The sequence below is a fragment of the Maylandia zebra genome, linkage group LG3 (assembly GCF_041146795.1).
Source record: "Maylandia zebra isolate NMK-2024a linkage group LG3, Mzebra_GT3a, whole genome shotgun sequence".
NCBI classification, from domain to species: Eukaryota; Metazoa; Chordata; class Actinopteri; order Cichliformes; family Cichlidae; genus Maylandia; species Maylandia zebra.
The window spans coordinates 25957908-25980604 of record NC_135169.1 but is presented as its reverse complement, the minus strand read 5'-3'; the positions used below and the strand labels follow the sequence as shown (position 1 = coordinate 25980604).

At 44.8% G+C, this 22697-nt stretch overlaps 1 protein-coding gene and 20 non-coding genes across 21 annotated transcripts in view; all 21 read right to left on the bottom strand.

The window, feature by feature from the left end:
• Positions 1-22697, bottom strand: part of nhsl2 (NHS-like 2) — a 231083-nt gene that overhangs the window by 193408 nt on the left and 14978 nt on the right. The gene's annotated exons all lie outside the window — the stretch shown is intronic.
• On the bottom strand, positions 1020-1091 carry trnae-uuc (transfer RNA glutamic acid (anticodon UUC)). Its single transcript has one exon. It is a non-coding gene; the product is annotated as a tRNA-Glu (tRNA).
• trnal-aag (transfer RNA leucine (anticodon AAG)) lies at positions 1463-1544 on the bottom strand. Its single transcript has one exon. It is a non-coding gene; the product is annotated as a tRNA-Leu (tRNA).
• Positions 2586-2657, bottom strand: trnae-uuc (transfer RNA glutamic acid (anticodon UUC)). Its single transcript has one exon. It is a non-coding gene; the product is annotated as a tRNA-Glu (tRNA).
• Positions 3029-3110, bottom strand: trnal-aag (transfer RNA leucine (anticodon AAG)). The gene has a single exon. It is a non-coding gene; the product is annotated as a tRNA-Leu (tRNA).
• Positions 4152-4223, bottom strand: trnae-uuc (transfer RNA glutamic acid (anticodon UUC)). The gene has a single exon. It is a non-coding gene; the product is annotated as a tRNA-Glu (tRNA).
• On the bottom strand, positions 4595-4676 carry trnal-aag (transfer RNA leucine (anticodon AAG)). The gene has a single exon. It is a non-coding gene; the product is annotated as a tRNA-Leu (tRNA).
• trnae-uuc (transfer RNA glutamic acid (anticodon UUC)) lies at positions 5718-5789 on the bottom strand. Its single transcript has one exon. It is a non-coding gene; the product is annotated as a tRNA-Glu (tRNA).
• Positions 6161-6242, bottom strand: trnal-aag (transfer RNA leucine (anticodon AAG)). The gene has a single exon. It is a non-coding gene; the product is annotated as a tRNA-Leu (tRNA).
• On the bottom strand, positions 7284-7355 carry trnae-uuc (transfer RNA glutamic acid (anticodon UUC)). The gene has a single exon. It is a non-coding gene; the product is annotated as a tRNA-Glu (tRNA).
• trnal-aag (transfer RNA leucine (anticodon AAG)) lies at positions 7727-7808 on the bottom strand. The gene has a single exon. It is a non-coding gene; the product is annotated as a tRNA-Leu (tRNA).
• On the bottom strand, positions 8850-8921 carry trnae-uuc (transfer RNA glutamic acid (anticodon UUC)). The gene has a single exon. It is a non-coding gene; the product is annotated as a tRNA-Glu (tRNA).
• On the bottom strand, positions 9293-9374 carry trnal-aag (transfer RNA leucine (anticodon AAG)). Its single transcript has one exon. It is a non-coding gene; the product is annotated as a tRNA-Leu (tRNA).
• trnae-uuc (transfer RNA glutamic acid (anticodon UUC)) lies at positions 10416-10487 on the bottom strand. The gene has a single exon. It is a non-coding gene; the product is annotated as a tRNA-Glu (tRNA).
• trnal-aag (transfer RNA leucine (anticodon AAG)) lies at positions 10859-10940 on the bottom strand. The gene has a single exon. It is a non-coding gene; the product is annotated as a tRNA-Leu (tRNA).
• trnae-uuc (transfer RNA glutamic acid (anticodon UUC)) lies at positions 11982-12053 on the bottom strand. Its single transcript has one exon. It is a non-coding gene; the product is annotated as a tRNA-Glu (tRNA).
• On the bottom strand, positions 12425-12506 carry trnal-aag (transfer RNA leucine (anticodon AAG)). The gene has a single exon. It is a non-coding gene; the product is annotated as a tRNA-Leu (tRNA).
• Positions 13548-13619, bottom strand: trnae-uuc (transfer RNA glutamic acid (anticodon UUC)). Its single transcript has one exon. It is a non-coding gene; the product is annotated as a tRNA-Glu (tRNA).
• On the bottom strand, positions 13991-14072 carry trnal-aag (transfer RNA leucine (anticodon AAG)). The gene has a single exon. It is a non-coding gene; the product is annotated as a tRNA-Leu (tRNA).
• Positions 15114-15185, bottom strand: trnae-uuc (transfer RNA glutamic acid (anticodon UUC)). The gene has a single exon. It is a non-coding gene; the product is annotated as a tRNA-Glu (tRNA).
• On the bottom strand, positions 15556-15637 carry trnal-aag (transfer RNA leucine (anticodon AAG)). The gene has a single exon. It is a non-coding gene; the product is annotated as a tRNA-Leu (tRNA).

The window sequence follows — 22697 nt, the reverse complement described above, 5'->3', positions numbered from 1 at the left end:
CCAAGTACTAGACGGTAAAACTTGAAAAGGTGCAGCACAAACTAGAAGCCCAGAACATTCAGCAATGCTCTTAATGTTGTAGGAAAGAAATGGTCTCCTACTTCACTGAGTGTTTTTGGACAGGATGGCATCTGCCTGCCCTGGGTAAAATCCTGTTGCAGCAATGAGATTTCAACCCACACGTGTGAAGAGCCCAAAGCCTTAACCCAGGTCCTTAGACCTCACAACCTAACACCTTACAATGCGGTGGACTTGAAGCACACTTGAGTGGCATGTAGTTACAGCAGGGAAACAGCAAAGCTTGCAAAGGTGTAACACAAACTGGAACGAGTTTCTTCAACTTCATAAACAGTACCTTTGCATAATACCCAAAACTGATTAACAATGGTGATCAGTTTGTTTGCACTGATTAACAATGGGCTGTTGGCTCACTTTCATCATCATTCACATGCAAATTGACACAACCATTGATCAATGGACAGGATTACCATTCACAGAGAGTTGGGGAATGGCTGCAATCACAGCACTGAAAGATGGTGAAACATGTACCCTTAGTCCTGCTCCCTCCGTTCAAAGATGGCCATTTGCTTTTCACATAAATGGCCTCCTTGACTCCCCGCTCACACTATCCTACCTCCCCGCCCAGAATGTGTACATCCTCATCAGTAGAAGAGCGGCTACTGAACTGTAGGTCTAAACAGACTGCTGAGAACTGGCCTGACCAGCTAGCTGTTTTGTGTCGTGACATGCGCTTAGCCAGGTTTTGGCTGGTTTTCCTGTTTCCTTCATGGCAATCCTAAGGGGAAGAGGGAAAAGTCTGTATTCTGCTCCTGCTTGGAGAGTATTGACTGGAGGTTGCAAATGGGTATGCAGTGCTGCACTAAGAAGCTCCTTGTGATTGCTTTGTTCACTAGCACATTGTCAAAAGGCAACAGGTACCTGCCAATAACCATCCCCATTTATCCCAGTAGAGGAATAACACACGGTACACCTTGGCTTAGGGAAACATTAAAGACATGTTCCCATACCGGGAGTCGAACCCGGGCCGCCTGGGTGAAAACCAGGAATCCTAACCTCTAGACCATATGGGAGTGAGGTGCTTTGCACACCACTGTAGTGAAATCAAGGACACTTTTGTAACTCTGCAGTCATGGTGAGTGCAACACAGCACCACCTTAACCACTCCCCCACTGGCTGCAGGTTCTGGTTAAAAGCAGTAACTAGTCAGGGATGACACCATGAGTGAAAACCAACAAATTAACTTGAAAACTGGTGGGAAAATTCTGCAAGTTGTTAAGACTTCAAAGCCCTCCATCAAAAGATTTACTCTTGAGCTGATTCCTGCAAGTTGGACTTGGCATACGTGTGGCAACAGAATTTAATCTCCATGCCATGTAGGACTTTCCATTTATTGGCAAGACATGAAACCCAACACCAAGGGAACTTTGCAGCTACATCTGCGTGGCAGCAGTGGGATTCGAACCCACGCCCCCGAAGAGACTGGAGCCTTAATCCAGCACCTTAGACCGCTCGGTCATGCTACCACTACAACTAGCAGCCTCCTAGCCAAGTACTAGACGGTAAAACTTGAAAAGGTGCAGCACAAACTAGAAGCCCAGAACATTCAGCAATGCTCTTAATGTTGTAGGAAAGAAATGGTCTCCTACTTCACTGAGTGTTTTTGGACAGGATGGCATCTGCCTGCCCTGGGTAAGATCCTATTGCAGCAATGAGATTTCAACCCACACGTGTGAAGAGCCCAAAGCCTTAACCCAGGTCCTTAGACCTCACAACCTAACACCTTACAATGCGGTGGACTTGAAGCACACTTGAGTGGCATGTAGTTACAGCAGGGAAACAGCAAAGCTTGCAAAGGTGTAACACAAACTGGAACGAGTTTCTTCAACTTCATAAACAGTACCTTTGCATAATACCCAAAACTGATTAACAATGGTGATCAGTTTGTTTGCACTGATTAACAATGGGCTGTTGGCTCACTTTCATCATCATTCACATGCAAATTGCCACAACCATTGATCAATGGACAGGATTACCATTCACAGAGAGTTGGGGAATGGCTGCAATCACAGCACTGAAAGATGGTGAAACATGTACCCTTAGTCCTGCTCCCTCCGTTCAAAGATGGCCATTTGCTTTTCACATAAATGGCCTCCTTGACTCCCCGCTCACACTATCCTACCTCCCCGCCCAGAATGTGTACATCCTCATCAGTAGAAGAGCGGCCACTGAACTGTAGGTCTAAACAGACTGCTGAGAACTGGCCTGACCAGCTAGCTGTTTTGTGTCGTGACATGCGCTTAGCCAGGTTTTGGCTGGTTTTCCTGTTTCCTTCATGGCAATCCTAAGGGGAAGAGGGAAAAGTCTGTATTCTGCTCCTGCTTGGAGAGTATTGACTGGAGGTTGCAAATGGGTATGCAGTGCTGCACTAAGAAGCTCCTTGTGATTGCTTTGTTCACTAGCACATTGTCAAAAGGCAACAGGTACCTGCCAATAACCATCCCCATTTATCCCAGTAGAGGAATAACACACGGTACACCTTGGCTTAGGGAAACATTAAAGACATGTTCCCATACCGGGAGTCGAACCCGGGCCGCCTGGGTGAAAACCAGGAATCCTAACCGCTAGACCATATGGGAGTGAGGTGCTTTGCACACCACTGTAGTGAAATCAAGGACACTTTTGTAACTCTGCAGTCATGGTGAGTGCAACACAGCACCACCTTAACCACTCCCCCACTGGCTGCAGGTTCTGGTTAAAAGCAGTAACTAGTCAGGGATGACACCATGAGTGAAAACCAACAAATTAACTTGAAAACTGGTGGGAAAATTCTGCAAGTTGTTAAGACTTCAAAGCCCTCCATCAAAAGATTTACTCTTGAGCTGATTCCTGCAAGTTGGACTTGGCATACGTGTGGCAACAGAATTTAATCTCCATGCCATGTAGGACTTTCCATTTATTGGCAAGACATGAAACCCAACACCAAGGGAACTTTGCAGCTACATCTGCGTGGCAGCAGTGGGATTCGAACCCACGCCCCCGAAGAGACTGGAGCCTTAATCCAGCACCTTAGACCGCTCGGTCATGCTACCACTACAACTAGCAGCCTCCTAGCCAAGTACTAGACGGTAAAACTTGAAAAGGTGCAGCACAAACTAGAAGCCCAGAACATTCAGCAATGCTCTTAATGTTGTAGGAAAGAAATGGTCTCCTACTTCACTGAGTGTTTTTGGACAGGATGGCATCTGCCTGCCCTGGGTAAGATCCTATTGCAGCAATGAGATTTCAACCCACACGTGTGAAGAGCCCAAAGCCTTAACCCAGGTCCTTAGACCTCACAACCTAACACCTTACAATGCGGTGGACTTGAAGCACACTTGAGTGGCATGTAGTTACAGCAGGGAAACAGCAAAGCTTGCAAAGGTGTAACACAAACTGGAACGAGTTTCTTCAACTTCATAAACAGTACCTTTGCATAATACCCAAAACTGATTAACAATGGTGATCAGTTTGTTTGCACTGATTAACAATGGGCTGTTGGCTCACTTTCATCATCATTCACATGCAAATTGCCACAACCATTGATCAATGGACAGGATTACCATTCACAGAGAGTTGGGGAATGGCTGCAATCACAGCACTGAAAGATGGTGAAACATGTACCCTTAGTCCTGCTCCCTCCGTTCAAAGATGGCCATTTGCTTTTCACATAAATGGCCTCCTTGACTCCCCGCTCACACTATCCTACCTCCCCGCCCAGAATGTGTACATCCTCATCAGTAGAAGAGCGGCCACTGAACTGTAGGTCTAAACAGACTGCTGAGAACTGGCCTGACCAGCTAGCTGTTTTGTGTCGTGACATGCGCTTAGCCAGGTTTTGGCTGGTTTTCCTGTTTCCTTCATGGCAATCCTAAGGGGAAGAGGGAAAAGTCTGTATTCTGCTCCTGCTTGGAGAGTATTGACTGGAGGTTGCAAATGGGTATGCAGTGCTGCACTAAGAAGCTCCTTGTGATTGCTTTGTTCACTAGCACATTGTCAAAAGGCAACAGGTACCTGCCAATAACCATCCCCATTTATCCCAGTAGAGGAATAACACACGGTACACCTTGGCTTAGGGAAACATTAAAGACATGTTCCCATACCGGGAGTCGAACCCGGGGCGCCTGGGTGAAAACCAGGAATCCTAACCTCTAGACCATATGGGAGTGAGGTGCTTTGCACACCACTGTAGTGAAATCAAGGACACTTTTGTAACTCTGCAGTCATGGTGAGTGCAACACAGCACCACCTTAACCACTCCCCCACTGGCTGCAGGTTCTGGTTAAAAGCAGTAACTAGTCAGGGATGACACCATGAGTGAAAACCAACAAATTAACTTGAAAACTGGTGGGAAAATTCTGCAAGTTGTTAAGACTTCAAAGCCCTCCATCAAAAGATTTACTCTTGAGCTGATTCCTGCAAGTTGGACTTGGCATACGTGTGGCAACAGAATTTAATCTCCATGCCATGTAGGACTTTCCATTTATTGGCAAGACATGAAACCCAACACCAAGGGAACTTTGCAGCTACATCTGCGTGGCAGCAGTGGGATTCGAACCCACGCCCCCGAAGAGACTGGAGCCTTAATCCAGCACCTTAGACCGCTCGGTCATGCTACCACTACAACTAGCAGCCTCCTAGCCAAGTACTAGACGGTAAAACTTGAAAAGGTGCAGCACAAACTAGAAGCCCAGAACATTCAGCAATGCTCTTAATGTTGTAGGAAAGAAATGGTCTCCTACTTCACTGAGTGTTTTTGGACAGGATGGCATCTGCCTGCCCTGGGTAAGATCCTATTGCAGCAATGAGATTTCAACCCACACGTGTGAAGAGCCCAAAGCCTTAACCCAGGTCCTTAGACCTCACAACCTAACACCTTACAATGCGGTGGACTTGAAGCACACTTGAGTGGCATGTAGTTACAGCAGGGAAACAGCAAAGCTTGCAAAGGTGTAACACAAACTGGAACGAGTTTCTTCAACTTCATAAACAGTACCTTTGCATAATACCCAAAACTGATTAACAATGGTGATCAGTTTGTTTGCACTGATTAACAATGGGCTGTTGGCTCACTTTCATCATCATTCACATGCAAATTGCCACAACCATTGATCAATGGACAGGATTACCATTCACAGAGAGTTGGGGAATGGCTGCAATCACAGCACTGAAAGATGGTGAAACATGTACCCTTAGTCCTGCTCCCTCCGTTCAAAGATGGCCATTTGCTTTTCACATAAATGGCCTCCTTGACTCCCCGCTCACACTATCCTACCTCCCCGCCCAGAATGTGTACATCCTCATCAGTAGAAGAGCGGCCACTGAACTGTAGGTCTAAACAGACTGCTGAGAACTGGCCTGACCAGCTAGCTGTTTTGTGTCGTGACATGCGCTTAGCCAGGTTTTGGCTGGTTTTCCTGTTTCCTTCATGGCAATCCTAAGGGGAAGAGGGAAAAGTCTGTATTCTGCTCCTGCTTGGAGAGTATTGACTGGAGGTTGCAAATGGGTATGCAGTGCTGCACTAAGAAGCTCCTTGTGATTGCTTTGTTCACTAGCACATTGTCAAAAGGCAACAGGTACCTGCCAATAACCATCCCCATTTATCCCAGTAGAGGAATAACACACGGTACACCTTGGCTTAGGGAAACATTAAAGACATGTTCCCATACCGGGAGTCGAACCCGGGCCGCCTGGGTGAAAACCAGGAATCCTAACCTCTAGACCATATGGGAGTGAGGTGCTTTGCACACCACTGTAGTGAAATCAAGGACACTTTTGTAACTCTGCAGTCATGGTGAGTGCAACACAGCACCACCTTAACCACTCCCCCACTGGCTGCAGGTTCTGGTTAAAAGCAGTAACTAGTCAGGGATGACACCATGAGTGAAAACCAACAAATTAACTTGAAAACTGGTGGGAAAATTCTGCAAGTTGTTAAGACTTCAAAGCCCTCCATCAAAAGATTTACTCTTGAGCTGATTCCTGCAAGTTGGACTTGGCATACGTGTGGCAACAGAATTTAATCTCCATGCCATGTAGGACTTTCCATTTATTGGCAAGACATGAAACCCAACACCAAGGGAACTTTGCAGCTACATCTGCGTGGCAGCAGTGGGATTCGAACCCACGCCCCCGAAGAGACTGGAGCCTTAATCCAGCACCTTAGACCGCTCGGTCATGCTACCACTACAACTAGCAGCCTCCTAGCCAAGTACTAGACGGTAAAACTTGAAAAGGTGCAGCACAAACTAGAAGCCCAGAACATTCAGCAATGCTCTTAATGTTGTAGGAAAGAAATGGTCTCCTACTTCACTGAGTGTTTTTGGACAGGATGGCATCTGCCTGCCCTGGGTAAGATCCTATTGCAGCAATGAGATTTCAACCCACACGTGTGAAGAGCCCAAAGCCTTAACCCAGGTCCTTAGACCTCACAACCTAACACCTTACAATGCGGTGGACTTGAAGCACACTTGAGTGGCATGTAGTTACAGCAGGGAAACAGCAAAGCTTGCAAAGGTGTAACACAAACTGGAACGAGTTTCTTCAACTTCATAAACAGTACCTTTGCATAATACCCAAAACTGATTAACAATGGTGATCAGTTTGTTTGCACTGATTAACAATGGGCTGTTGGCTCACTTTCATCATCATTCACATGCAAATTGCCACAACCATTGATCAATGGACAGGATTACCATTCACAGAGAGTTGGGGAATGGCTGCAATCACAGCACTGAAAGATGGTGAAACATGTACCCTTAGTCCTGCTCCCTCCGTTCAAAGATGGCCATTTGCTTTTCACATAAATGGCCTCCTTGACTCCCCGCTCACACTATCCTACCTCCCCGCCCAGAATGTGTACATCCTCATCAGTAGAAGAGCGGCCACTGAACTGTAGGTCTAAACAGACTGCTGAGAACTGGCCTGACCAGCTAGCTGTTTTGTGTCGTGACATGCGCTTAGCCAGGTTTTGGCTGGTTTTCCTGTTTCCTTCATGGCAATCCTAAGGGGAAGAGGGAAAAGTCTGTATTCTGCTCCTGCTTGGAGAGTATTGACTGGAGGTTGCAAATGGGTATGCAGTGCTGCACTAAGAAGCTCCTTGTGATTGCTTTGTTCACTAGCACATTGTCAAAAGGCAACAGGTACCTGCCAATAACCATCCCCATTTATCCCAGTAGAGGAATAACACACGGTACACCTTGGCTTAGGGAAACATTAAAGACATGTTCCCATACCGGGAGTCGAACCCGGGCCGCCTGGGTGAAAACCAGGAATCTTAACCGCTAGACCATATGGGAGTGAGGTGCTTTGCACACCACTGTAGTGAAATCAAGGACACTTTTGTAACTCTGCAGTCATGGTGAGTGCAACACAGCACCACCTTAACCACTCCCCCACTGGCTGCAGGTTCTGGTTAAAAGCAGTAACTAGTCAGGGATGACACCATGAGTGAAAACCAACAAATTAACTTGAAAACTGGTGGGAAAATTCTGCAAGTTGTTAAGACTTCAAAGCCCTCCATCAAAAGATTTACTCTTGAGCTGATTCCTGCAAGTTGGACTTGGCATACGTGTGGCAACAGAATTTAATCTCCATGCCATGTAGGACTTTCCATTTATTGGCAAGACATGAAACCCAACACCAAGGGAACTTTGCAGCTACATCTGCGTGGCAGCAGTGGGATTCGAACCCACGCCCCCGAAGAGACTGGAGCCTTAATCCAGCACCTTAGACCGCTCGGTCATGCTACCACTACAACTAGCAGCCTCCTAGCCAAGTACTAGACGGTAAAACTTGAAAAGGTGCAGCACAAACTAGAAGCCCAGAACATTCAGCAATGCTCTTAATGTTGTAGGAAAGAAATGGTCTCCTACTTCACTGAGTGTTTTTGGACAGGATGGCATCTGCCTGCCCTGGGTAAGATCCTATTGCAGCAATGAGATTTCAACCCACACGTGTGAAGAGCCCAAAGCCTTAACCCAGGTCCTTAGACCTCACAACCTAACACCTTACAATGCGGTGGACTTGAAGCACACTTGAGTGGCATGTAGTTACAGCAGGGAAACAGCAAAGCTTGCAAAGGTGTAACACAAACTGGAACGAGTTTCTTCAACTTCATAAACAGTACCTTTGCATAATACCCAAAACTGATTAACAATGGTGATCAGTTTGTTTGCACTGATTAACAATGGGCTGTTGGCTCACTTTCATCATCATTCACATGCAAATTGCCACAACCATTGATCAATGGACAGGATTACCATTCACAGAGAGTTGGGGAATGGCTGCAATCACAGCACTGAAAGATGGTGAAACATGTACCCTTAGTCCTGCTCCCTCCGTTCAAAGATGGCCATTTGCTTTTCACATAAATGGCCTCCTTGACTCCCCGCTCACACTATCCTACCTCCCCGCCCAGAATGTGTACATCCTCATCAGTAGAAGAGCGGCCACTGAACTGTAGGTCTAAACAGACTGCTGAGAACTGGCCTGACCAGCTAGCTGTTTTGTGTCGTGACATGCGCTTAGCCAGGTTTTGGCTGGTTTTCCTGTTTCCTTCATGGCAATCCTAAGGGGAAGAGGGAAAAGTCTGTATTCTGCTCCTGCTTGGAGAGTATTGACTGGAGGTTGCAAATGGGTATGCAGTGCTGCACTAAGAAGCTCCTTGTGATTGCTTTGTTCACTAGCACATTGTCAAAAGGCAACAGGTACCTGCCAATAACCATCCCCATTTATCCCAGTAGAGGAATAACACACGGTACACCTTGGCTTAGGGAAACATTAAAGACATGTTCCCATACCGGGAGTCGAACCCGGGGCGCCTGGGTGAAAACCAGGAATCCTAACCTCTAGACCATATGGGAGTGAGGTGCTTTGCACACCACTGTAGTGAAATCAAGGACACTTTTGTAACTCTGCAGTCATGGTGAGTGCAACACAGCACCACCTTAACCACTCCCCCACTGGCTGCAGGTTCTGGTTAAAAGCAGTAACTAGTCAGGGATGACACCATGAGTGAAAACCAACAAATTAACTTGAAAACTGGTGGGAAAATTCTGCAAGTTGTTAAGACTTCAAAGCCCTCCATCAAAAGATTTACTCTTGAGCTGATTCCTGCAAGTTGGACTTGGCATACGTGTGGCAACAGAATTTAATCTCCATGCCATGTAGGACTTTCCATTTATTGGCAAGACATGAAACCCAACACCAAGGGAACTTTGCAGCTACATCTGCGTGGCAGCAGTGGGATTCGAACCCACGCCCCCGAAGAGACTGGAGCCTTAATCCAGCACCTTAGACCGCTCGGTCATGCTACCACTACAACTAGCAGCCTCCTAGCCAAGTACTAGACGGTAAAACTTGAAAAGGTGCAGCACAAACTAGAAGCCCAGAACATTCAGCAATGCTCTTAATGTTGTAGGAAAGAAATGGTCTCCTACTTCACTGAGTGTTTTTGGACAGGATGGCATCTGCCTGCCCTGGGTAAGATCCTATTGCAGCAATGAGATTTCAACCCACACGTGTGAAGAGCCCAAAGCCTTAACCCAGGTCCTTAGACCTCACAACCTAACACCTTACAATGCGGTGGACTTGAAGCACACTTGAGTGGCATGTAGTTACAGCAGGGAAACAGCAAAGCTTGCAAAGGTGTAACACAAACTGGAACGAGTTTCTTCAACTTCATAAACAGTACCTTTGCATAATACCCAAAACTGATTAACAATGGTGATCAGTTTGTTTGCACTGATTAACAATGGGCTGTTGGCTCACTTTCATCATCATTCACATGCAAATTGCCACAACCATTGATCAATGGACAGGATTACCATTCACAGAGAGTTGGGGAATGGCTGCAATCACAGCACTGAAAGATGGTGAAACATGTACCCTTAGTCCTGCTCCCTCCGTTCAAAGATGGCCATTTGCTTTTCACATAAATGGCCTCCTTGACTCCCCGCTCACACTATCCTACCTCCCCGCCCAGAATGTGTACATCCTCATCAGTAGAAGAGCGGCCACTGAACTGTAGGTCTAAACAGACTGCTGAGAACTGGCCTGACCAGCTAGCTGTTTTGTGTCGTGACATGCGCTTAGCCAGGTTTTGGCTGGTTTTCCTGTTTCCTTCATGGCAATCCTAAGGGGAAGAGGGAAAAGTCTGTATTCTGCTCCTGCTTGGAGAGTATTGACTGGAGGTTGCAAATGGGTATGCAGTGCTGCACTAAGAAGCTCCTTGTGATTGCTTTGTTCACTAGCACATTGTCAAAAGGCAACAGGTACCTGCCAATAACCATCCCCATTTATCCCAGTAGAGGAATAACACACGGTACACCTTGGCTTAGGGAAACATTAAAGACATGTTCCCATACCGGGAGTCGAACCCGGGCCGCCTGGGTGAAAACCAGGAATCCTAACCTCTAGACCATATGGGAGTGAGGTGCTTTGCACACCACTGTAGTGAAATCAAGGACACTTTTGTAACTCTGCAGTCATGGTGAGTGCAACACAGCACCACCTTAACCACTCCCCCACTGGCTGCAGGTTCTGGTTAAAAGCAGTAACTAGTCAGGGATGACACCATGAGTGAAAACCAACAAATTAACTTGAAAACTGGTGGGAAAATTCTGCAAGTTGTTAAGACTTCAAAGCCCTCCATCAAAAGATTTACTCTTGAGCTGATTCCTGCAAGTTGGACTTGGCATACGTGTGGCAACAGAATTTAATCTCCATGCCATGTAGGACTTTCCATTTATTGGCAAGACATGAAACCCAACACCAAGGGAACTTTGCAGCTACATCTGCGTGGCAGCAGTGGGATTCGAACCCACGCCCCCGAAGAGACTGGAGCCTTAATCCAGCACCTTAGACCGCTCGGTCATGCTACCACTACAACTAGCAGCCTCCTAGCCAAGTACTAGACGGTAAAACTTGAAAAGGTGCAGCACAAACTAGAAGCCCAGAACATTCAGCAATGCTCTTAATGTTGTAGGAAAGAAATGGTCTCCTACTTCACTGAGTGTTTTTGGACAGGATGGCATCTGCCTGCCCTGGGTAAGATCCTATTGCAGCAATGAGATTTCAACCCACACGTGTGAAGAGCCCAAAGCCTTAACCCAGGTCCTTAGACCTCACAACCTAACACCTTACAATGCGGTGGACTTGAAGCACACTTGAGTGGCATGTAGTTACAGCAGGGAAACAGCAAAGCTTGCAAAGGTGTAACACAAACTGGAACGAGTTTCTTCAACTTCATAAACAGTACCTTTGCATAATACCCAAAACTGATTAACAATGGTGATCAGTTTGTTTGCACTGATTAACAATGGGCTGTTGGCTCACTTTCATCATCATTCACATGCAAATTGCCACAACCATTGATCAATGGACAGGATTACCATTCACAGAGAGTTGGGGAATGGCTGCAATCACAGCACTGAAAGATGGTGAAACATGTACCCTTAGTCCTGCTCCCTCCGTTCAAAGATGGCCATTTGCTTTTCACATAAATGGCCTCCTTGACTCCCCGCTCACACTATCCTACCTCCCCGCCCAGAATGTGTACATCCTCATCAGTAGAAGAGCGGCCACTGAACTGTAGGTCTAAACAGACTGCTGAGAACTGGCCTGACCAGCTAGCTGTTTTGTGTCGTGACATGCGCTTAGCCAGGTTTTGGCTGGTTTTCCTGTTTCCTTCATGGCAATCCTAAGGGGAAGAGGGAAAAGTCTGTATTCTGCTCCTGCTTGGAGAGTATTGACTGGAGGTTGCAAATGGGTATGCAGTGCTGCACTAAGAAGCTCCTTGTGATTGCTTTGTTCACTAGCACATTGTCAAAAGGCAACAGGTACCTGCCAATAACCATCCCCATTTATCCCAGTAGAGGAATAACACACGGTACACCTTGGCTTAGGGAAACATTAAAGACATGTTCCCATACCGGGAGTCGAACCCGGGCCGCCTGGGTGAAAACCAGGAATCTTAACCGCTAGACCATATGGGAGTGAGGTGCTTTGCACACCACTGTAGTGAAATCAAGGACACTTTTGTAACTCTGCAGTCATGGTGAGTGCAACACAGCACCACCTTAACCACTCCCCCACTGGCTGCAGGTTCTGGTTAAAAGCAGTAACTAGTCAGGGATGACACCATGAGTGAAAACCAACAAATTAACTTGAAAACTGGTGGGAAAATTCTGCAAGTTGTTAAGACTTCAAAGCCCTCCATCAAAAGATTTACTCTTGAGCTGATTCCTGCAAGTTGGACTTGGCATACGTGTGGCAACAGAATTTAATCTCCATGCCATGTAGGACTTTCCATTTATTGGCAAGACATGAAACCCAACACCAAGGGAACTTTGCAGCTACATCTGCGTGGCAGCAGTGGGATTCGAACCCACGCCCCCGAAGAGACTGGAGCCTTAATCCAGCACCTTAGACCGCTCGGTCATGCTACCACTACAACTAGCAGCCTCCTAGCCAAGTACTAGACGGTAAAACTTGAAAAGGTGCAGCACAAACTAGAAGCCCAGAACATTCAGCAATGCTCTTAATGTTGTAGGAAAGAAATGGTCTCCTACTTCACTGAGTGTTTTTGGACAGGATGGCATCTGCCTGCCCTGGGTAAGATCCTATTGCAGCAATGAGATTTCAACCCACACGTGTGAAGAGCCCAAAGCCTTAACCCAGGTCCTTAGACCTCACAACCTAACACCTTACAATGCGGTGGACTTGAAGCACACTTGAGTGGCATGTAGTTACAGCAGGGAAACAGCAAAGCTTGCAAAGGTGTAACACAAACTGGAACGAGTTTCTTCAACTTCATAAACAGTACCTTTGCATAATACCCAAAACTGATTAACAATGGTGATCAGTTTGTTTGCACTGATTAACAATGGGCTGTTGGCTCACTTTCATCATCATTCACATGCAAATTGCCACAACCATTGATCAATGGACAGGATTACCATTCACAGAGAGTTGGGGAATGGCTGCAATCACAGCACTGAAAGATGGTGAAACATGTACCCTTAGTCCTGCTCCCTCCGTTCAAAGATGGCCATTTGCTTTTCACATAAATGGCCTCCTTGACTCCCCGCTCACACTATCCTACCTCCCCGCCCAGAATGTGTACATCCTCATCAGTAGAAGAGCGGCCACTGAACTGTAGGTCTAAACAGACTGCTGAGAACTGGCCTGACCAGCTAGCTGTTTTGTGTCGTGACATGCGCTTAGCCAGGTTTTGGCTGGTTTTCCTGTTTCCTTCATGGCAATCCTAAGGGGAAGAGGGAAAAGTCTGTATTCTGCTCCTGCTTGGAGAGTATTGACTGGAGGTTGCAAATGGGTATGCAGTGCTGCACTAAGAAGCTCCTTGTGATTGCTTTGTTCACTAGCACATTGTCAAAAGGCAACAGGTACCTGCCAATAACCATCCCCATTTATCCCAGTAGAGGAATAACACACGGTACACCTTGGCTTAGGGAAACATTAAAGACATGTTCCCATACCGGGAGTCGAACCCGGGGCGCCTGGGTGAAAACCAGGAATCCTAACCTCTAGACCATATGGGAGTGAGGTGCTTTGCACACCACTGTAGTGAAATCAAGGACACTTTTGTAACTCTGCAGTCATGGTGAGTGCAACACAGCACCACCTTAACCACTCCCCCACTGGCTGCAGGTTCTGGTTAAAAGCAGTAACTAGTCAGGGATGACACCATGAGTGAAAACCAACAAATTAACTTGAAAACTGGTGGGAAAATTCTGCAAGTTGTTAAGACTTCAAAGCCCTCCATCAAAAGATTTACTCTTGAGCTGATTCCTGCAAGTTGGACTTGGCATACGTGTGGCAACAGAATTTAATCTCCATGCCATGTAGGACTTTCCATTTATTGGCAAGACATGAAACCCAACACCAAGGGAACTTTGCAGCTACATCTGCGTGGCAGCAGTGGGATTCGAACCCACGCCCCCGAAGAGACTGGAGCCTTAATCCAGCACCTTAGACCGCTCGGTCATGCTACCACTACAACTAGCAGCCTCCTAGCCAAGTACTAGACGGTAAAACTTGAAAAGGTGCAGCACAAACTAGAAGCCCAGAACATTCAGCAATGCTCTTAATGTTGTAGGAAAGAAATGGTCTCCTACTTCACTGAGTGTTTTTGGACAGGATGGCATCTGCCTGCCCTGGGTAAGATCCTATTGCAGCAATGAGATTTCAACCCACACGTGTGAAGAGCCCAAAGCCTTAACCCAGGTCCTTAGACCTCACAACCTAACACCTTACAATGCGGTGGACTTGAAGCACACTTGAGTGGCATGTAGTTACAGCAGGGAAACAGCAAAGCTTGCAAAGGTGTAACACAAACTGGAACGAGTTTCTTCAACTTCATAAACAGTACCTTTGCATAATACCCAAAACTGATTAACAATGGTGATCAGTTTGTTTGCACTGATTAACAATGGGCTGTTGGCTCACTTTCATCATCATTCACATGCAAATTGCCACAACCATTGATCAATGGACAGGATTACCATTCACAGAGAGTTGGGGAATGGCTGCAATCACAGCACTGAAAGATGGTGAAACATGTACCCTTAGTCCTGCTCCCTCCGTTCAAAGATGGCCATTTGCTTTTCACATAAATGGCCTCCTTGACTCCCCGCTCACACTATCCTACCTCCCCGCCCAGAATGTGTACATCCTCATCAGTAGAAGAGCGGCCACTGAACTGTAGGTCTAAACAGACTGCTGAGAACTGGCCTGACCAGCTAGCTGTTTTGTGTCGTGACATGCGCTTAGCCAGGTTTTGGCTGGTTTTCCTGTTTCCTTCATGGCAATCCTAAGGGGAAGAGGGAAAAGTCTGTATTCTGCTCCTGCTTGGAGAGTATTGACTGGAGGTTGCAAATGGGTATGCAGTGCTGCACTAAGAAGCTCCTTGTGATTGCTTTGTTCACTAGCACATTGTCAAAAGGCAACAGGTACCTGCCAATAACCATCCCCATTTATCCCAGTAGAGGAATAACACACGGTACACCTTGGCTTAGGGAAACATTAAAGACATGTTCCCATACCGGGAGTCGAACCCGGGCCGCCTGGGTGAAAACCAGGAATCCTAACCGCTAGACCATATGGGAGTGAGGTGCTTGCACACCACTGTAGTGAAATCAAGGACACTTTTGTAACTCTGCAGTCATGGTGAGTGCAACACAGCACCACCTTAACCACTCCCCCACTGGCTGCAGGTTCTGGTTAAAAGCAGTAACTAGTCAGGGATGACACCATGAGTGAAAACCAACAAATTAACTTGAAAACTGGTGGGAAAATTCTGCAAGTTGTTAAGACTTCAAAGCCCTCCATCAAAAGATTTACTCTTGAGGTGATTCCTGCAAGTTGGACTTGGCATACATGTGGCAACAAAATTTAATCTCCATGCCATGTAGGACTTTCCATTTATTGGCAAGACATGAAACCCAACACCAAGGGAACTTTGCAGCTACATCTGCGTGGCAGCAGTGGGATTCGAACCCACGCCCCCGAAGAGACTGGCGCCTTAATCCAGCACCTTAGACCGCTCGGTCATGCTACCACTACAACTAGCAGCCTCCTAGCCAAGTACTAGACGGTAAAACTTGAAAAGGTGCAGCACAAACTAGAAGCCCAGAACATTCAGCAATGCTCTTAATGTTGTAGGAAAGAAATGGCCTAGAAATACTTCACTTAGTGTTTTTGAGTGACAACCAACAAATTTACTTGAAAACTGGTGGAAAATCCTGCAAGTTGTTAAGAATTCAAAGCCCCCCATCAGAAGATTTACCCTTGATGAGATTCCTAAAAGAATCTTTGAGCAGGATGGCATCTGCCTGCCCATATACGTCCATTTTCCCAAAAAACTACACAGGCTGCCTTCTGTGGTCAATGTAAATGTCACAGTAACCTTTTGTTGGTCTACAGCTAACCAAGCTTTGGTTTCTTTACAGTGCGTGAAAATTAAACATTAAAAAAGCAAAAGCAAAAATAGAAGGCTACATCTATGACAGGTCTCAAACTTCCAGTTAATATTCATGCCAGATTGACCAGTACTGAATGAGGTAACTACTGCCTGCATGTAGGCGGAGAAGAACATCTACTGGTAATATAGACTGATGACCCCTATGTAACAGACTGATTGAAAAACAGCGTTAATGCCACCCATATGCAACACCAAACTGAAAACAAAGCAAAAGCAGGCTCGTTATGACTCATGAATGACACCAAACACAAATGTGGAGACCATAAAGAATGAGGTGCTAACAGAGGAAATAGCAGGTCTGTGTGATGTTTACACACACACACACACACACACACACACACACACACACACACACACACACACAGAGCATCATGGTTGCCAGGCAGTGGGCTGGTAGCAGGAGGCAGGAGGCATGGGCACACACACACACACACACACACACACACTTGTTAGGGTGTCCGGGTCCATGTGTTCAGATTCGGAACTGTGTGTTCTGCTGCTTTATCCCGTCTAAAGCTCAGCATCCTCTCCACAACACCCTGCCAATAAAAACGCCCCTGACAGCGCCGAAAGCAGCCAGGTTTCATCTCCTCTCTCCTCCTCGACTCTTTAATCAGACAACCAAAAACTAAACTACCAAAGTTTTTAACTAAGTTTGAGGACCTTTGAGAACTGACTTCTGCTTTCAAATAAATAAAGCTCCCTGTCACTCATTGTTCGAGCAAATTCCTGATCATGATTGATATCCAATCCAATCCAATTTTATTTATAAAGTACTTTTAAAATACCCAGCACAGGACCAAAGTGCTGTACAGAAAATAAGTTAAAAGAACAATAGAATAACAGAAAACAGCAAAAAATAAATAAATAAAACACATAATGCATAAAATTAAAACAGCCCTATATTAAAAGAAAAACAAGATAAAACAGCATTGAATCAGCTAAAAACAACTAAAATTAAAGCTGCAAGCAGCGTTATGAGGGCCCTCGCACCCCCAGCGCGTCGAGCCACGCCCAACACCTAAAACAAGCACCTCCAATCGGATGTCACATTGATGGAATTCATGCATTTAACCACCAGCTAACATTTCATCTCATTCAATCATGATTATAGTCCTCCCACTAGGTGGCGCTCAAACCATTACTGACAAATGGTATTACAAACATTTCCGAGCTCGAGTCTCATCACGCCTGCGAACTTTGGGAGAGATTGGACATTGTGTTTTTGAGTGACAGCAGATTACTGCTTTTTGGCGAGTGATTGAAACTCCACGTGCCGCTATGACCACCCCGTTTCCCTGAATGTAAAAAGCTTCGCAATTTAACATCACAAAGGTCTTTAGATTCCACACACTGGAGATCGCGTCAGTTAGATGAAATCCCTTGGAGGAGTTCGTCAAAGTACGGTGCCTGAAAAGAGGGGAAAATGTCGCCAAAATTACACATTAATTTTAAAATGGCTGACTTCCTGTTGGATTTGGGATATTGCTCCAAGACACTTTTTTGTACATCTTGATATCTCCTATAAGTTTACCAGGTTTCAGACTCATAAATGAAACACATAGCAGGGGCTGATGTTTTGAAATTTTGTAGGGGGCGCTGTGGAGCCATTTTGCGCTATTCAATGAAAATGATCACATAACAAGATAGCCCTCGTCACATTGGAGGTGTGGGCCAAATTTCAAGACCTTTTAAACTTTCCAAGCCCCTCTAAAGCCACTTCATCTTTCATGGTGAACCGCCTTCCCACCAGGGTGCGCCATTCAGTTTAAAGTCACAATTTTCTCACTGAAGCAGCATGAGGGACAGACGGTGATATTCACCGCTTTTGAGGTGGACATGTGAAAATCAGTACAGCAAAATGAAAGACATGACATTTCCTCTTGCCACTAGGTGGCGCTGTCCGTATTTCCGACAATGGCCACATCAATCTGTTCAGGGCGGGTCTGACATCATGCCTGTAAAGTCTGGTACTGATCAGACTGGATTTCATTGAGTTACACTAATTTGTTTCTTCATGGCGAGACATCAAAGTTCGCCATGCTGCTGGGGTCACACCCTTTTGCGAAAACTCACAGTTTTCACTGTAACCCAAGACCAACTCCTTACGCCTTTCCTGGAGAAATTTGAGGCTTCAGATGTCACCCATCACAATACTGTATCCCAAAGTGTAAAACATGGCATTTCCTGTTCCCACTAGGTGGCGCTGGCCCTTATGTCAAATATGGCAGTTGAAATATGTTCAGGGGTGGAGCCTTATCATATGTGTGCTCTTTGGTCCAGATCGGACAATGTATGACAGAATGAGAGGCAATAACATTTTCATGGCGAGTCATCGAAATTCGCCATGGCGCCACGCGTCACCGTATTGTGAAAACTCAAAAGCTCCGCAATTTAACATGGCCCAGGTGTGTAGTTGGCACTGACCAAATATGAAGGTTATACAACCAAATCCCAAGGAGGAGTTCGAAAAAGTTCGAGGCATGGAAATGGCAAAATTAGAGCCAAAATGTCACATTCACTTCTAAATTGCGGACTTCCTGTTGGGTTTGCGTCAATGGGCCCACAGACTTTTTTGTTCGTCTTGGCATGGTACAGATGTGTGCCAAATTTCATACATGTAGCTCAAACGATGTGGTCGTAGGGCTGCATTTAACAAGGCATAGGTGGCACTCTAGAGCCATTTCCCAGTGCTCATATGTAAAACCATTAAAATACAAAATTTTTCACCAGACCTGGCATGTGTGCAAAATTTCACGAGTTTTTGAGCATGTTTAGGCCCTCAAAAAGGCCCTTGTTTTGCCTGAATAATAAGAAGAAGAAGAAACGGAGCAGATACAATACTCTCGGTGCTCGGGCCCTAATAAAAATAAAAAATAAAACCAACATCTCACGTGGTGTTAAAGGCCAGGGTAAAGAGGTGGGCTTTCAAGAGTGACTTAAAAACAGGTAAAGAAGTGGCTTGTCTAATCTCTAAAGGAGCTCGTTCCACGTTCCACAGATATAGCATATCAAATAATCCTCCACGACCAAGAAGTGTTAAAAGTAATCACCATTTGTTGTGCCTACTGGGATTTTTTTTTTCAGTTCAATTCAATTTTAATTATATAGCAAAAAAAGGAAAGACCTCACAATATAGTACAAAGAAAACAGAGAATGACATTTCAAGTTTGTTTTTTTTCAAGTGACTCTTCAAAGATTGTACTTTTTTAATCCGTCTGTAAGAACTGAGGCCTAAAAGCTGCCTATGAGCTAAAAACAAGATTGACAAAATAACAAATGACAAATTGCAAAGTAAAATTCTCCACCCGGATGTCTACGTGCATGCCAGTCCTCAACTGTTCAAACAAATCTGTTCATGGAGTTGAACAGATTTGCTTGTGTTAGATTACAACATTTAAGTGCAATATCATTAAGCTACTTAAAAGAACGTCTCATCTACATTACAGAAAATTGCCTTTTTCAGGTTTACCATCACTGTGTAGCACCAGACAGTGGACACGACAATAAAACTCGCCTTACCGCCTCACCTGAATCTGTCATGTCAACAGTCATGACTGTGTCATTTTTCCTGAGAAACTAACTAATAATATGGTAGAGACAAGCACGCTGAAGAGTCAACTGGAAAACAAACAGTGTTTCCCATGGCTCAGGTAGAGTAAAATTAGGATGGCAGCTTTCTTTCAACAAGGAAAAATTACTGGTTGCCCAGTGGCTACATTGGATTTTTTTGTTTTGTTTTGTTTTTTTTCTGTTGGAGACATATTGCTAATAGTTATGGCTACCAACAACATCTGATCACCCAAATGTTGAGCATACAACACCCTGGTGAGAGGCCACCTTTCTCTGGTGGTTATATTCTTATGTATATACAAGGTTGCCAAACACCTACATCATTTTGCAGTTAAATTGCTGTCATGCAGCAACCATGTCACCGTTTGTGGAGGATTTTCTGTTTCAAATCTGAGGTTCTGGCTAGACTTTGCGACTGTAGCATTAGTGAAACATCAAAGGACCCTCTGTTAAACTTTGTGATAAGGTGATGAAGGCAAGCCATAAGCTAACGGGGCTCTATTCAAATCAGAAAAACCAAAGAAGAAGAATCAAAACAATAGAGGCAAAAAAGTGCAAGCGTCATGCTAGAACCACAAAATACTGATAATACTATCCAAAAATCAAGCACATATCTTTTGGTGTGTCACAATGTGTTTAAATCGCGGGGTCTAAAGAGAATCTTTCAGTCATCCTGAAGTTCTCCCTTCATGAAGGATATAATGTTCACTTTTTGGTCTCTTATGGGACTTGTTGAATCATACTACCTCATCTGTTTCTATCTGTCCATTACATTTATATCCGATGAAGAGAGGCCAAATATAGGAACCATTCTTCTCAGAAAAAAATCAGTTTGACTTCTCTTCCTTTCCTGTATATGGTTTGGATATCTCCCTCCTCAACAGTGAAGTAATTTCTTCTGATTTTTTTCTTTCTCTCTCTTTCTCTCTCCCATTCTCAAATACACACACACACACACGCACGCACGCACGCACGCACGCACGCACGCACGCACACACACACACACACACTCCTCTCGTCATCTGGAAGTGATTGTATCCACCATTACAGCATGCCTTGGCTGACTTTACACGTGTTGGTGTTGACAGCCAGCCCTTTGTCCATGATAGAGAGACAAGCTCTGGAGAGACACGCACTGATAAAAAAAACACCTCGTACTGCAAACACATGAAGCCTCTGTCAGCTATCCTATACGCAGGACTGCATTAGAAAAAATACTCCGAACATGCAGAAACACTGATGGATTGAGGTTTGGGGTTTTTTCTCGTTTTTTTATAGACGTGCCTGTGCATGTTTCAGGGAATTCAATGATTTAATGCATGGAGTCATGTCTGAATCGCTTCCACAACAAACCACAGGATCAATGTAAGTATTATAAAAGCTCAACTATCTAAACCAATTCCTTCCATGTTATCAAATAATTTGTCCTTTAAAGTAAAGCGTCTACTTAAGGGAGAACCTTCAAAGAAATATATACAATGACAGAAGGTCTTACAAAGGTATAAACCTGCAGGAAAACTCCAGTTCTTCTCAGTTGAAAGACATCTCTGATGAGTTTCACATGACTGTCTGCCAGTCCAGCCCATGGTTTTATTGTTTTGCTCACCCTAACTAGCTTAACAAAGCTACTCCTAAGACTACTGCACAAAATGCTAAATGGGTAAAGAGTTACTTAATTGTAGATGTTATAAAAGACACATTCTGAAGAATCCTGAGCACAAATCTGTGAGAATCTTGACATGACAAATAAGATGCATATATAGTCATTTCACAGGGCCCCCTGACTGCTTCAATAGGAATTAAGATGGTAACTCACACCCAGAACCTGAAATGCACTTGACTTATTATTCGTCATTAAGTGCAACCAACTCTGTAAAAGCAGAAGTATTGGCATTTTTAGGCCTGGAGCATTCAGGTGTGTGTTAACACAATGCCACAATCTTCCCAGAAGTGGACATCAGAGCAAAACATCTCCCCAAAATCAGACCTGCAAGAGAAACTGTAAAAAATCCAAGAGCTACATCTCAGACACAACAGGTTTCAGTTAGCATCTTAAATGTTAAAGTTCATGACCACAAAATTAAAAACACACTGAACAAGTGAGGTGTGTTTGGAAGGGTTGCCAGAAGAAAGTCTGTTCTCTCTAAAAAAATAACATCTCAGCACAGCTTAAGTTTACAAAGCTGCATTCGAACTTCTGGAATAATGTGCTTTGAAAAGAGGAGACCAAAGCGGACCAAAGTATTGTAGAGTCAAATGTGAGGCCATCTGCCTGACAGCTTAATCGGCCATGCAACAGAACAATGACCCCAAGCAGAGCAGCAAATCTACAAATGAATGGCTGCAAAATCGAAGTGTCAATGTGCTGCAGTGGCCCAGTCAAAGTCCAGAATGTCTGCAAACCTCAAAGAACTGCAGCAATGTTTTAAAAAAGAAGAGTTGGCCAAAATTCCTCTACAACGATGTGAGAGACTGATAAAGTCAACAGGAAACCATTACTTCAAGCTTTTGCTGATAAAGATGCCTCTACGAGCTAATGACTCATGGACTGCACTTAGTCTTACACGATTATATCTACTCTAGCCGAAAGAAGCAAATCATTATTTTTTATAAGATTGAAACTCTGTAAAATATCTATCCAATCAAGTTGTTGCAGTAATGAATCCACAGTGGCATAAATTGTGCCCCAAGATGACTAGTGAGTGCAATGTTGTGCCTGGAAGGACTTTAAGCAACCCAAGCAGAACTTTAAGTTTCTACTTCTGGTAGAGAGGTCTCAAAGAAAAACATTTAGGTATTAATCATTTAGTCCTGTAATTATTAGTTAGTAATGGAAGCAATGCTTACTAGGATTGGTTAATTAGATAAATACATTGGCTGTTTCCATCATTTGTGGGGGTAGTTTTTGAATCTTCTTTTCATTTGGTAATCACATGGTTTGCTTCCTTCAGAATTCAACCCTGTGCAAAATTAAATGCAATCTAGCAGACACTGACAATTGGATTGGGGCCATATTACGAACCTTGTGACAGCAATGATGTACTTCTTTATAAGAAAAGCTGAG